The 13,263-nt window shown below is 50.3% G+C and overlaps 1 protein-coding gene across 12 annotated transcripts in view; it reads left to right on the forward strand.

Annotated features, from left to right (window-relative positions):
• Nucleotides 1–652: 652 nt before the first annotated feature.
• Nucleotides 653–13,263, forward strand: part of HTR4 (5-hydroxytryptamine receptor 4) — a 146,086-nt gene continuing 133,475 nt past the window's right edge. For 3 of the 12 annotated variants that reach the window (XM_068959316.1, XM_068959312.1, XM_068959318.1), the window contains exons 1-2: nucleotides 658–772; nucleotides 2,866–3,077. The gene's annotated coding sequence lies outside the window, so the exon portion shown is untranslated. Of the gene's footprint in view, nucleotides 773–1,257; nucleotides 1,310–2,865; nucleotides 3,078–13,263 lie in introns of those variants that run through there. The other 9 variants (XR_011143868.1, XR_011143869.1, XM_068959319.1 and 6 more) reach the window with 7 other exon arrangements.

Genomic DNA, 13,263 nt, shown 5'->3' on the forward strand with positions numbered 1-13,263 from the left:
CTACAAGCAGAAAACGTGTTCCCAACAGTTTACTGGGCTCTGTTTCACTCATCCCATTTTCTTGCACAAAAAAAAACCCCATTGAAACTGGCTTTCAAAAGCCAGGAGACAGGGAAACACCTCGAAGTCTTGGTGGGGATCGAGGGAGATTAGCTCTACCTAGAGCGTTCAGAAAAAAAGTTGGGGGACATTGGGCGGCAGAGCAGTCCAGGAGGCGTCTGAAGGGAGAAGAGCGGGGTTGCGTGTGCGAGGGGGCACAGAGGCAGCCCCCGCCGGGGAGGGCAGCTCGGACACGGACCGTCCAGGCCGCACGCGGGAGCGACGGGCCCCAAGTTTCCGCGCGGGGCTGGGGAGCCGCGGCGGGGCCGGGGCAGCGCCTCTCCCCGCGGGGGCAGCGGCGCCCAGCCGGGGCGCGGGCCGTGGGGCGCGGGGCGGGCAGCCGCGCGGGGCGGGGCGGCGGCGGGGCGGGCGGTCCCTGCGGCGGCGGCCGCGGCCGCGGAGCGGCGGGGCCGGCGGAGCCCGCTCTGCGCTGCCGCCGCGCGCCTCGGCAGGCAGCGCTTTGCAGCCCGTGGGCTGCCGGGCGCAGAGCGCCGGTGCCCCGCGCCGCTCCGCGCCCTTCCGCGCCGCACGGAGCCCGGCCCGGGCGGCCCCTTGGCCGCGCCGCCGCTCGCCAGCCCGGCTCGGCTCTGCCCCGCCGCCGCCGCCGGGATGAGGAGGCGCGCCTAGGGAGCCGCGCCATGCGCCGCCGGCGCGGGGCTCTCGCACGGCCATGGTAAGGCAGCGGGGACCCCGCGCCGCGCCGCCGTCGGGGCCGCGGCCGGGAGGCGGCGGGAGCCGCGGGGTGGCGGCGCGGGGCCGCGGCCGTCCCGGCCGGGAGCGGGAGGGCTGCCCCGGGCGGGGGGCGCGCAGCCGGCGGAGCGCGGCGCGGGGCGGCCGCGGGAGCCCCGCCGGCAGCCGCGGCCCCTGCGCCGCGGAGGTGCTGGGGGCGTCCCGCCGAGCTTCCCGACGGCGGGGTCGTTCTTGCTGCGCGGCGAACGCCGAGGGGGGAGCCGATCTCACTGGGCTTGGCTTTGTTTTATATAGTATTAATACTGTTTATTTTACTGGCGACGACTTTTTTTTTTTTTTTTTTTTTTTTTTAGAACGGCACCTGTGAAAACGCACGTGCCTAATTTGGTTGTGAATGGCTGTCGTTGTAGTTGTGCGTCCAGATGGAGAGAAACGTAGCCGTGGAATTAAATGGGCATCGATAAGTGCCTGGAGCTCTGACACAGAGCCCTGCAGATTTGGGCTGCTGCTTAATGTGGAGGTAGCTGGGGAGGGCCGAGCTGATGCACGTGTAATGGTACAGACTGCTAGCTAGGTAGTAGAGAGGATACCTCCTTAGTCAGCCATAGGTTTTGTATTGGCATGTGTGACTAAAGTGTACGCCTGCTAGCTTCAATGCCACTCAGTCTGTTCAACTAATGACGTTTTGCAAACTGCTGAACTGTCAGGAGTTTTCCACAGGAAGGCGAAAAACACTATGCTGGCCGGGACAGTCTCGTGCCACTGGGAAAGTTTGCCGGCAGAGAGGCTTGTCAGGCTTTGCAGAAATAGGAAACTGCTTAAGTGAAGGTGCTGGAGGAGGGTGTTTTCCAGGAATGCAGCTACAGGAACTCAGACAAATCTGTGCTCTGACAGTCATGTCCCAGCATCTGTAGGAGAGCTCTCCCTGTCACATCTGAGCTATCCAAGCTCTGTTATCTGTATCAAGCTTGTGTCGCTGAGGCTAAGCATTTCATCGTTGCTGAACACCGACCTTGCCCAGACTCCGACGCTGAGGAAAGTTAGTGGGAGTCTTTCTATTCATTTGTAAGGGCTTTGATTCAGGTGCTGGGAGAGGAGCCAGTTTGTGGTTCTGACGCCAGAAGAGAGGGAACTGCGTCTGTGAGTGAAAAACTAGTGTCGTTTCCTTGAACCCCCAAGGCATCTTTCCTAGCTCCAAAACAAACTTATCCCATGGAAACTTCATAGAAGGCCGAGTAATTAAAATATTACGCAGCGGCAAGTTTCTGCTGCTTCGGGGCAGCTAGGAGGAGATAGGTTTATCAGCTGGTTTATCAGTTTTAAGCCCCGGGATGGCAGTGGCAGTTGGCTCGGGCAGTGCTTTGAAGTATGTGATGTCATAAGGACTTAATTTCTTTTTTAAAATAAAATGTTTTTCGTTTAAGGGGAATATCGCCTTGTGTTTCTTGAAGGAGAATGATTTTTTTCTACCCCATGTTATAGTAGTTGACTATTTTTGCTTGGAATAGCATATGCGAGGTGGAGTTTTTAGGAGGTTATTAGACTTTGTCATCGTATTGGAGAACGGTGAACAGCCAGGTCCGAGGATCAGTCTCCAGGGGAGGTATCTCCACATTTTGTAGGGAGCTGTGCAGTACCGCTCGTACGGAAGTCACGGCGGTGCAGCAGCCTGCGGCACGGCTGCAGCCCCAGGGGGCTGACCCCTGCCCGCATGCAGTGAGGGGTGGGTCCTCCGGAGCGTCCCCACTGGGAGAGGGAACTCCTGCTCTGTGCAAGGAGCAGCGTCAGCTTTCGTCTCCTCTGAAAAGATCTTCTCTGTTGCCTTTCTCCGCTCCCAGCCTGAGTTCAGCACTGTCAATAGTGCCCAGTAATTCCATTGAAAAACAAACATATGAATGAACCTGTGTGTTTGCTTAAATAATAAGTATTTACACACTAAGGTATGTTTATCTTATTTCCTTAAACAGTCCCCTACTGGGGATAGACATAAATAGTTTAATTTCCCCAGGACTTTGTAAACACTGATTTAAAAGTAACAGGAGCAGCGCGCTGACTGTGCTTGTTCACTCATTAAAGCCCTCTAGGAAGTCTCCAAATTGTACATGCAGCTCATCACTACCAACTGTGTTCCTGCGAGTGCCATCACTGTTTCTCCACCACCTCCTCCTCCCCTGTGTTCTGCAGCCACCTGTCACGCCTCGAATTTTCCACGTTTGCGCCCCTCTTCCAAGTAGTCCCTATCTCCAGGAAGTCAGAGAGACAGGACAAAGAGCAAGGTACTCCTGCAGGTAAGGGTGCCTGCCAGCATGGGTGGAAGTCCTTTGGGGCAGGAACTGTCTGTTCAGACCTGTTACAAGGGCTTGCCAGCTGAATTCAACAAGCGACACGTTCGCAGCTGAGAGGGAGGTACGAGTTGAGGCCGGAGAGAGGACTGCAGGCAGGGTGTGGTGAGAGGGATGCTGAAGCAGGGCAGATGGGAATTCCCCTCCTCTCCTTTGAGTAGGCAACTCAGCGCTCTCACGCTTTCTGCGCTCCTCCACCTGAGGCTGGTCTGGAGGCAGCTTGCGGCAGTGCTGGGAGTGGCAGAGAGGACAAGTGGGGTTTTCTGGCTCCTGGTCCTGTGGTGTACAGGGGGTGGAACGAGGCCAGGAGGCTCGTGGTGAGGACAGCGGTGTCCTCTGGCAGGGATTGACTGCGGTTCCTCCCATCTCCTTCGCTGCAGAAGCAGCAAGTGAAGGGTGTGGAGTGTATACCATGGAGGTGTGAGAAGGCAACATATTGCCTTGCACATCAAACTATCACACTACACAATACGGAAATCTTGTTGTGGGTTTGTGTTTGAAACCAAAGCTCTCATTAAGTTCTCATTTAGAAACCTGGTTGATTGCTCTAGTGAATGGAGCTTTTCACTCTGAACACTGACTGTGAGGATGCTGAGGAGCAAGGGGACCCTCTCCGCTTGCTCTGCACTGACCCTCCAAATTTTAGCCCAAGTGGGCTCACCTGCTGGTGGCAACATCTACCTTCGGGCAACTGTTTTGTAGCTTGCAGCCTACACTTGCTCTCAGCTGTACTGTTGTCTGATTCCTCCTCTTTGGTGATGTAGAAGAGAAAAAAGCACATGGCATCATATCTCACCAGGCATGAATTACTTCTGGAGCTGGAAAGCAGGGCAGTTCCCTCAGGTGTCCAGAGAACTGAACGCTGGCATATTTTCTGCTACTGCCTCTTATACATGTGTAGGAATAAAACCAGAGGAAGGGTAAAATCCACATTTAGTTTAGGGCCAGTTGCAGCTCTGAGGTTGCTGAGATGTGGACTTACGTGACTGATAATATTTACATAGACAGGCTGTATTTAGTTGGGAAGAACCTCTTTGTGGTGCAGTTTATGGCAGGGGACATACTTCCTCACTTTCAGATTTAATGTGCTTGCATTTGTGTTTCCTGGAGGTCCCTGTTCTCTCTGGTTCGTTCTGTTGTGGTGCTTCCTTTTTCCTGAAAAAGCTGGTGGTTCTCCACATGATCTAACTTTTACTTCAGTGCAGAGGGCGGATTACCTCCCACAGGAGCCTTAATGTGTGGGGCAGGAGATGGGAAAGAGATGAGCCATATGCTTATTTGCACAGCTAACATGAAACTGAAACCAGTATTTTCAAAGTGCCTGACTTTAATTTGGTCATATGTGTAATTCTTTTAGACTTATTGTTATTAGAACAAATAATCTAGTTTAGGCCCCTCCTCAACCCCAGTGAATTCGAGTGGCTGCAGACACATGGGTTGCAGTGAGAGAGACAGCCAGCAATGCGCAGCAGAAAGCAAATTAATCTGCAAGAAGATGAATTGAACTTTGACAATTTTATTTGATTAGGAGAAGAATTAGAGAAAATCGCGGGAGGTGCACTTACCCAATGGCTCACACTAATGGAGATGGGTGGTAGAGTGGCAGCTGCTCTCCAGGGGCATGGGTCACTGTTGAGCACGGGGCACCATGATGCCGGGGTGCAGCTATAGCCCACTGGAGTCCTATTTTAAGGCGAGGGTGGGAGGACAATAGTGAAAAGCTGGCTGCTGGCCTTCTGCGCTGGGTTTGTTGGGGTGTTTTTTCCTGTAACCTGGTGCAGACAGGAGTGTTTGTTTATTCACAGGTCATCTGGGTTTTACAAAGTCATGACCTGGTTTTGTTCGCTGCAGCAGGGGCTGGAGCCAGACCTATTACACAAAGTAAAGCAGGGAGTGCTTTTTCTTCTGGGTTCTCCCCTCTCCTTCCTGAGATCTCTGGCTCTGTATTTCACAGTGCCGAGGCAGGGGTTTGGTGCCCTGCCTTCTGTTCAGCACATCTACACCTACTCCACCATACCCGCATCTCCTCCGTCTGGCCCAATCTGCAAAGGTACTCAAACACCCACGGCACTGTTAAAAGTCAGTGCGCTCTGCGTAGGCTCAACACCTCTGAAAATCAGGCCTGCGTTGTCCCACTCACATATGCACCCTCACTGCTGTCTGCATCCCCTACGCTCCCTCTGTCTCCCTCCCTGATTTGGTGCCTGTCTCTCGATCTTTGGCTGGGTAAGAGTCACGTTCAGCCAAACGCTGCAAAGTTGAAGTCACGGCCAGTGACTACTGTTCAGTGTTTGTGCTGTAACAACCCAGCTTACAGCAGCAAGCACCAGAGCTGTTATCTGCTATGGCAAAGCTGCAGGATAAGGAATCTGTCCATGCTTAGAGTAAGCAAAGCAAAGGGACTGCCAGGGTGACGAAGGGGCGTTTGCTCATTCCATCTGCTCAGGCTCAGTTTGCTCAGAATCACATTGCTGTGAGGCTCATTATTTTCTTCTACTTTTTTTCCCCCCTTTCAGTTTGAGATGGGAAAGACAAGTTCTGCCCTTATTATAGTTCCCATGGAGACAGATTTGATGCTGTACATTAAAGGGGGGTGAGGCAGGCACAGTCAGCTCTTCGCCTGGGCCAGCAGTTCCTGCTGGTTCCTGTGTACGGCATCTCTCCCAGTGGGAACTTCAGCAGGTTGCTTCTCAGCTGACTGGGCTCTTAGAGGGGCAAAGCATGGGGGCTTTGCTGGATTTAATCAAAAGGCAGTATCCCCGTTCTGTTCATCCAGATGTTAGAGGACCATTCCCAGCTCTCCAAGCTGCCTCTCACCACTGGAGCTAAATTAGAACAGCTCTGAAGCACTCAAGAGACAGGAATGTGAGATTTCTGGGCTCTGCTCATTGCTCCAGTACTGTCCTCCTCTGCTGCCCTGGTCAGCTCTCTTGCACCCTAAGACCCATTTTTTCCAGCTACATCAAGGATGCGGAAGGTGCCTCCCTTCCTCAGGAAGGAGGGGGTTAGAGCTGCTTTCCTTGCAGAGGTTGCAGAGGGCCTGTGGAGGCCCTGCTCATTCTTAGCCCTGGTAATGCGCTGGTTCATGTGAGGTGGAGCAGGCTCTGTCTTGTGCAGCTGCCCCATGGCAACATGCCAGGTTTGCTGGGAGAACAGTCAAATCGTTTTGCATTTCACATCCAGATGTGACTGAGGCCCAGGGAACCTTGTGAGGTTCTTTGTTTTCAGAAGCAGGAAAAACAAACAAACAAACAAGCCATATCCTCCTCTCTTATTCTTTGGATGTGAGGCTGCAGGGCATAGCAGCTGTGCTGACTCTGCTGTCACCGCAGGTGTGCGCTGTGGCTACTCCTGCCTGGAGATTTCCACCTTCACACTTCAAAGTCTGTGAAATGAGTAAACTTTGACGTTGTCCGTTTTAGCATCTGAGTAGCCACTTCCATGGCATCAATGAAATGCTCACAATGTGTCTTCAAATGCAGAAGGGTTAATTTGGACTGACTGATGGGAGATCTGTCAGATGCATTCTTCTGTGAGTCCTTGTTCATCGGGCAAGAAATTGTCCAGTGGGGTACCTCAGCTGAACAAGCACGTGTATGACTGGGCCCTGCGCTTTTACAGCGGATGAAGCAGCAAGGCGGGATCCAGGTTTCATGTGGACCAGAAAAGTTGCCAAAGAATGTTTGTGGAAATTTGCTGAGGTACTGGCTCGCTTTTTTGTGCATCCTGGCTGCTTTAACATTAGAGAGGTCATAGCTTCCACCATTAAAATTTTCCTCAGAGATCTGCCTGAGAGGTCATGAAGCATACAGCTGATTTTAGAAGATGAGTAGAACATGCTTCTTTTTTTATGGACCCTCTATGGGGATGTTTTCCCTAACAGGAAAAATGGTGCTGCGCAAATTTTTCCCATTCGGCAGAGAAGTGAAAGAGGAAATAAAATACAAAAAACCAAAACCAGTTAGCACATTCCCTAGGAAAAATAAGGGAAGGTAACAGCAATGAATATAAATTAGAAGCTAGAAAGTGTAGGTGTCTGATAAGGGAGGTTAAAGGAATCAATGAGATAGTAATGAGCAGGAGAGCTAACGATGAAACAAAAGGGTCTTCCAGCACATCAACACATTAGGAAACAATGCAATGCTAAGTCTGGCATAAGTCCTTTGCTAGATGCACATGATAAAGTCATAACAGAAAAAGAAAGCTTAGATGAAACTCTAATATATGGGTTATTGTCCAAATCACCCTTCTCACTGCCTGTCCTCGTTATCACTAGACTGCCAGATAAGAAAAGAAAAAGTGTTGGCCAGATATTCAGGTAGCATAAATTGTTATGATAATTTTACCTAGGTCTTAACCTAGTCCATTTTTTACTTCATGCACTTTATTGAGGACTGCAGTACCACTACTTCATTCCTTCAGAAAGAATGCTGAGAGACAAGGGGACTCATCTAAATCACTACTGCTGGTTAGAAGCAGCACCAGGAATAAGGTCCTCTTCTGCAGGGTCCTGTCCGCTTGCATACAGTCCGGCGGTGTCTGTAATACCGGGTGACGTACTCTTACGTCAGTGTGGCCCTGCACTGATTTGTACCCAGTGAGCAATTGCTCCCCAGAGGTGCCGATCCCTGGAAAAATAGATTCCAAAGTTGAAAGTCTTGCCCCTCTGAAGCTGCCAGTGCAGTTATCACTAATTTCATCTGTGGATTTTTAAGGCTAGAAAAAGACTTCTATACTCATCTTATCTGCTCTCCTACCTACACAAGAAAGACACAAACACAAGAAAAATTAAACTGTAGCTAAGGAAATGTCTGTGTGATTAATTCCAAATTATCAGAGGGGAATAATAAAAAAGAAATAGACCAATTGTTTTCTTTAATAACAATAATAATAACAAAAAAAACCCAAACGCTATTTAAATCTGTAGGGATTTAAAACAGCTGTGAGGATTTCCTAACAGCACGTATAAAAGTGTCTGGAAAGACAGAATAAGAGGGAAAGATTTCAGGCAGTGGTTTGGCCCTTTTTTTGTGTGCTCAGGGCATACTCCAGGCTTTTCCTTGGAGTTTTGTTCTGGGGCAAGTATTCGCATTCTAGTTGGTGCAGTGCCGAATGAAGCATGTGTAAGGAGAGAAGAGAGTCAGGACGAGCCCCTGGAGACCCCAGTCTGTCACCCTTCTGCAAGTTGCCCCCAGTCTGTCACCCTTCTGCAAGTTGCGTTATAGCTCACTTTACAAGTATGGCCATTCAAATTAGCAGGGTGCCTTGCCAAGTGAGGTCCCATTTACTGGACAAAAGATAGGAAATAGGGCTAAACTCTTCTCATTAGGCTAAGCCCCCCCCCCGCCCCATGAGTGGTGCTGGCCTTGAGTGCACCCAGAAGGATGGCAGGCTCTGAAGGCATACCTGATACAGTGTTATATGGGGACAGAGAGTGTGGAAAGTGTTCATGCTCTGTTATAGCAAGTGGTAGAGCTTGCAAAGGCCATGTGCGAGGCTCCTCAAATGCCTTACTGAAACTTAGAGTATCCTTCAGTCTTGCCAGCTGGCTCTGCCAGGGGAGGACGCAAGGAGGATTGGTGCCCTGCAGGCTAGCAGCCACATGTGTGGGGACAGAGTGGCTTTAATGACAATTATCAAACAAAAAGCGTCAGAGAAACGCTCCTTGTTGATCCCCACCCAAAGTCAATAAATCTTTTTGACTTGAGAAAAGTTTCTTATTGCAGCTACCTGCAACTGTGATGGCAGGTTGGCCAAAGGGTAGGTGACAAGAGCTTGCGGAGAGGAAGGTCTGACCCTGGAGTCTCTCTCAGGCATGGCTGGGCCAGGATGTGGGCTCGCTGCACCCTCACGTGGTCTCTCTGAAGCAGAGACAATGCGTGAAACTAGCATCGTTCTGCGGCTTGGGGTATCTCAGCATCTGTGGCTAGGATGCTGGCCCCTTGTCAGAGCACAAGTTTGCTTTGGGAAAGCTATTGAAGGTGGCTGTGTTTCATTATAGGGAGGAGACAGTGTTTCCAGATGGAAGAAGGCAGCAGAGTAAAAAGACCAGAGTCGAGGTGCCCAGTGACTGTACAGAGGCAGACAGGACTGTTGTCAGGTGGCATGTTTCAGTTTCAACGCTGTTTCGCAGACACCATGCATAATTATTAAGCCATCGCCATTGTCTTTCAGCTACCTCTAGCCAAGCTGCCTGTAGAGCAGGATGCGTTTCACAGGAGATGTGTTCCTGGGCAGTCCTCTTCCTCTGCAGAGGAGCTGATGTGATGGGAGATGCTATGCTTGTGCCTGCTCCCTGACAGAAGGTGGTCAGGCTAAGCTTTGCAGCCTTTAGCATGCCACAAATCCAGGGGATGAGGAAAAGTGATGCTGGCACTGCAGCTTCTTCTTCAAGAGAGAGGCCGGGCCACTCAAGGCTGAGGAGAAACTGCAATTCTGGGTGAGGTTTCCTGGAGGAAATTGCAAGGGGAGGTGACCTTCAGAGCTGCCCTTCCAGGCAGTGATGCTCTCCTTCCTGCTAGCTGAGTATCTTCTTTCCTTTTTGTGGACCTTCCCTGGTCCACTTTGTACCATCGTTCCTGCACAGGCTGAGCTGATTTCCACTTCTACACCTGCCTTCTGTGTTGCTGAGCACACCGAGTCCACCAAGATAAGCCAAGTTCTGCTCTTCCTAAGCACATTGCTCGATACCTTGAGCCTGAGGTACCAGCTGGACAGCCAGCAACACTAAAAGAGCTTAGATCTGCTCGCCAGCTTGCTCCGTGCACTTCATTGAGGCCACCAAATCCCTCTGTCAGGAATCACAGAGCAAAATCTGGTTGATACTTTGGTTGAGTTTCTTCCTCTTTCTGCTGATCCAGAGGCTTTTGCTGGGAGAGCATCCTATGAGTCCAGCAGGGAATCCGGCACTGATCAGTAATAATCAGCCCTTAAATTCCAGGGTATCCAGGGCTTTGCAGAGTTGCGGCTGCTGTTGTGCTCTCTCGCTACATGAGTTACACGCTGTAACAGGCAGAGGGACAAAGCTCGTCAAAGACTGGCAAGCTCCTGGGAGCTGGTGTTTAACTGCTTGTGTACTGCGGTAAGGGCACTTTCCCTCTGTGTATTGCTGGCCTCTGTCAGTACCATATTTGCAAGATGGGAGAGGAGAAGTGGGGAAGAGGGCTTGGAGCAAAGTTATCAGTCTCATCTTCCATAAAAGGGAATTACAATTTGTATAACGTGTGCTGGGGGAAGATTTTACCTCCCCTTCTACAGTGGGCAAAAAGTTTAAGGGGTGGTGAATGGGTAGTGAGCACCAGGCTCTCCTAAGTTTATGAAATATACCTTTATAAGGCAATCAGAGATCCTTTAGGCTGAGCTGACAAAGTAAAAATAATTTGATTGGATATGGAAATGCCGGTACTTGCGGAGTGAAAAGCAACAACTGTGAATGCAGGTTAGTGGGTTACTGACGTGCAGGCCAGGAGGGATTACAGCTTCCCTCCCAGGTCAGCAAGGCTGAGGGACTTTGCTCTGTGCCCCACGTGGGGACCAGCAGAGCGTTGTATTCATCCTGGAGCTCCTCCAATCCCGTCTCAAAGACTCCCAGCGACAAAGAGTCCCCCTGGGCAATTGACTACCAGCACTGAATGTACAGATAACCTCATGGGACTGACCGGCTGCTGATTCCTGGCTGCTGCTTCTTCTAGACGAAGGAAAGAATTTTATTGCCCTCATCCTGCCAATGCCACTGCTTTTCTGGGTGAAAGATGCCATTGGAAATACGGCCCCAGTTGCAGGGGTGTGCTGAGGGTCCGGCTGCCCTGTCATGGGAAACGTCATGAGGAAGGCAGTGCTGGAGCAAAGCCAGGTTCAGGCAGCAGCTCTGGGTGCAGAGAGCAGATACGAGAGCAGAATGAAGTTCAGAGAGCTGTCCCAACCCTTAGGTCGCTGTAGATATTCAAGGGCTAATTGACTGCAAAACAGCCTGTGGTGGGCATACTGTTCTCTGGAGGTAGAAACTGTATTTTCTACATGGTCCATCTGGCACACCTTATGCTATAACCATACTTTAAGGAAGTCAGCCCTGTAACTCCTATGGAGCTGAAATGTTCTGATGAAGGAAGGAATAGGGCAAATTAACAGAGGTCAGCAAGGTGGCCTGCTTGTGACTTGTGATGGCTGCCATACAGAGAGAGCTCAACAGGCTGGAAAAATTGGCCAACAGGAATCTCATGAAGTTCAACAAAGATTGCGGAGTCCTGCACCTGGGGAGGAGTAACCCCATGCACAAGTACAGGCTGGGAGCTGTCTGGCTAGAAAGCACCTTTGGAGAAGAGGACCTGGGAGTCCTGGTGGACACAAAGTTGACCATGAGCCAGCAATGTGCCCTTGTGGTAAGGAAGACTGACAGCATCAGGCTGCATTAGGAAGAGCGTTGCCAGCAGTTGAGGGAGGTGATCTATCCCCTCTGCTCAACCCTAGTGAGAAACATCTGGAGTGCTGGGTCCAATCCTGAGCTTCCCAGTAGAAGAAGGACACGGACATACTGAAAGTCAATCCAGCGAAAGGCCGCAAAGATGGTTAAGGGAGTAGAGCATCTCTCATATGAGGAGAGGCTGAGCGAACTCTTCAGCCTGGAGAAGAGAAGGCTCAGGAGGATCTTATCGATGTGTAGAAATATCTGATGGGAGGGTATAAAGAAGATGGAGGCAGACTCTTCTCATTGTAACCTAGTGACAGACAAGACAAGAGGCCACGGTCACAAAATGAAATACAGGAAACCTGTTTAAACATAAGAAAAAACTGTTATACTGTGAGGGTGGTCAAACACAGGAACGGGTTGCCCAGAGGGGTTGTGGAGATCCTTGGAGATATTCAAAAACTGACTGGATGTGGTCTTGAACAACCTGCTGTAGCTGACCCTGCTTTTTTTTGGCTTTTAACTTTGGCTTTTTCATCTGTAGTCTGTAAGTAAACATTCCAAAAGCGTCTATGAGATTAGAAGCCCCAAACCCATTTTCTAACGTGCCAGAGCCCAAAATTTACTGAAAGTTATGCTGAGAGGTTTGGAAAATGCTACAGAAAGCTATGACAGCCCAAATAGAGGCAGAACTCATATTCTGCTTTGGTTTACTTTAAACCAAAGTTTACTTATAGTTGTACTATAAAAAAGGTTCATAAGAGTTGATCTTAGGGTAGCTTTTGTCAGTTCACCTATTTTGAAAAGGAACTCATCTAAGCTGAATCTGAGCTGACCTTTAAAACAAATATAATTAGTGCAATTGTGCATATGCTAAGCATTAGAAGCCAAAAGATGTTGAGGGACAACTAAAGAAAAACCTTTCTCAGTTGAACATGTTCAAGGATTTATTCTGAAGCCAGTGTTTTCTGGGCTGAAAGTAGAGTTAATTCATTGCCTTGGGGATGCTGTCCACTGGAGACATGACCCATTCGATGTCTCAGAATGATATTGCAGGTCTGTCCTACCTAACCTTAGGCAAATAACTAAGCTAGTTATTCTGGACTCCCTCTACTGTCAGTGAGGAGAAATAGGAGAACTTTTATGCCTCAATTATTTGCTTGAAATTTGGCAGGAACAGTTTAGGCCTGAGCACATCTGCTCAGCAGCTCCTTGGTAGCAGTGGATGCTGCTTGTCCTTACGCAGCCCGCTGAGCGCCTGCAGGACACTGCTGTGCTTGCCTGCCCCAATAGCCGTTGAAGGTGGAGTGGAAGCAAGGAGCAGCCTAAGTTGCCTCACGATTCATCGTAGCATTACGCTATACAGGTGTGCAGGGGACACAGAAAGCTTTTTGGGCCCTTTGCACTTGAGTGGCCTACAGGCCTAGAGGGGCAGAATGGAGGAAATCACAGGTTGGATGAGGCAGCTAGCAAGTGACTGACTATTTGAGACTTGCAGTCCTCTTCCTAATTCTAGGAGATTTCCATAGAACATTTTCTTTTTGAGAAAGGAAAATGCAGACAAATACACTGTGGGATGCTTGTAAGGTACTGGAAACTCTTCTGGGTTGGGTTTGCTTACAATGTGCCAGGTGCTCGGAGTCTGGGCTTTGCCCTCTGCCCCCACCCCGAGGAGGGCGGGTGAGAATTTGGGTAAGAGAAATGGGAGCTGTGGCAGAGGGACACACA

Source organism: Struthio camelus, chromosome 13, assembly GCF_040807025.1.
Source record: "Struthio camelus isolate bStrCam1 chromosome 13, bStrCam1.hap1, whole genome shotgun sequence".
NCBI lineage: Eukaryota > Metazoa > Chordata > Aves > Struthioniformes > Struthionidae > Struthio > Struthio camelus.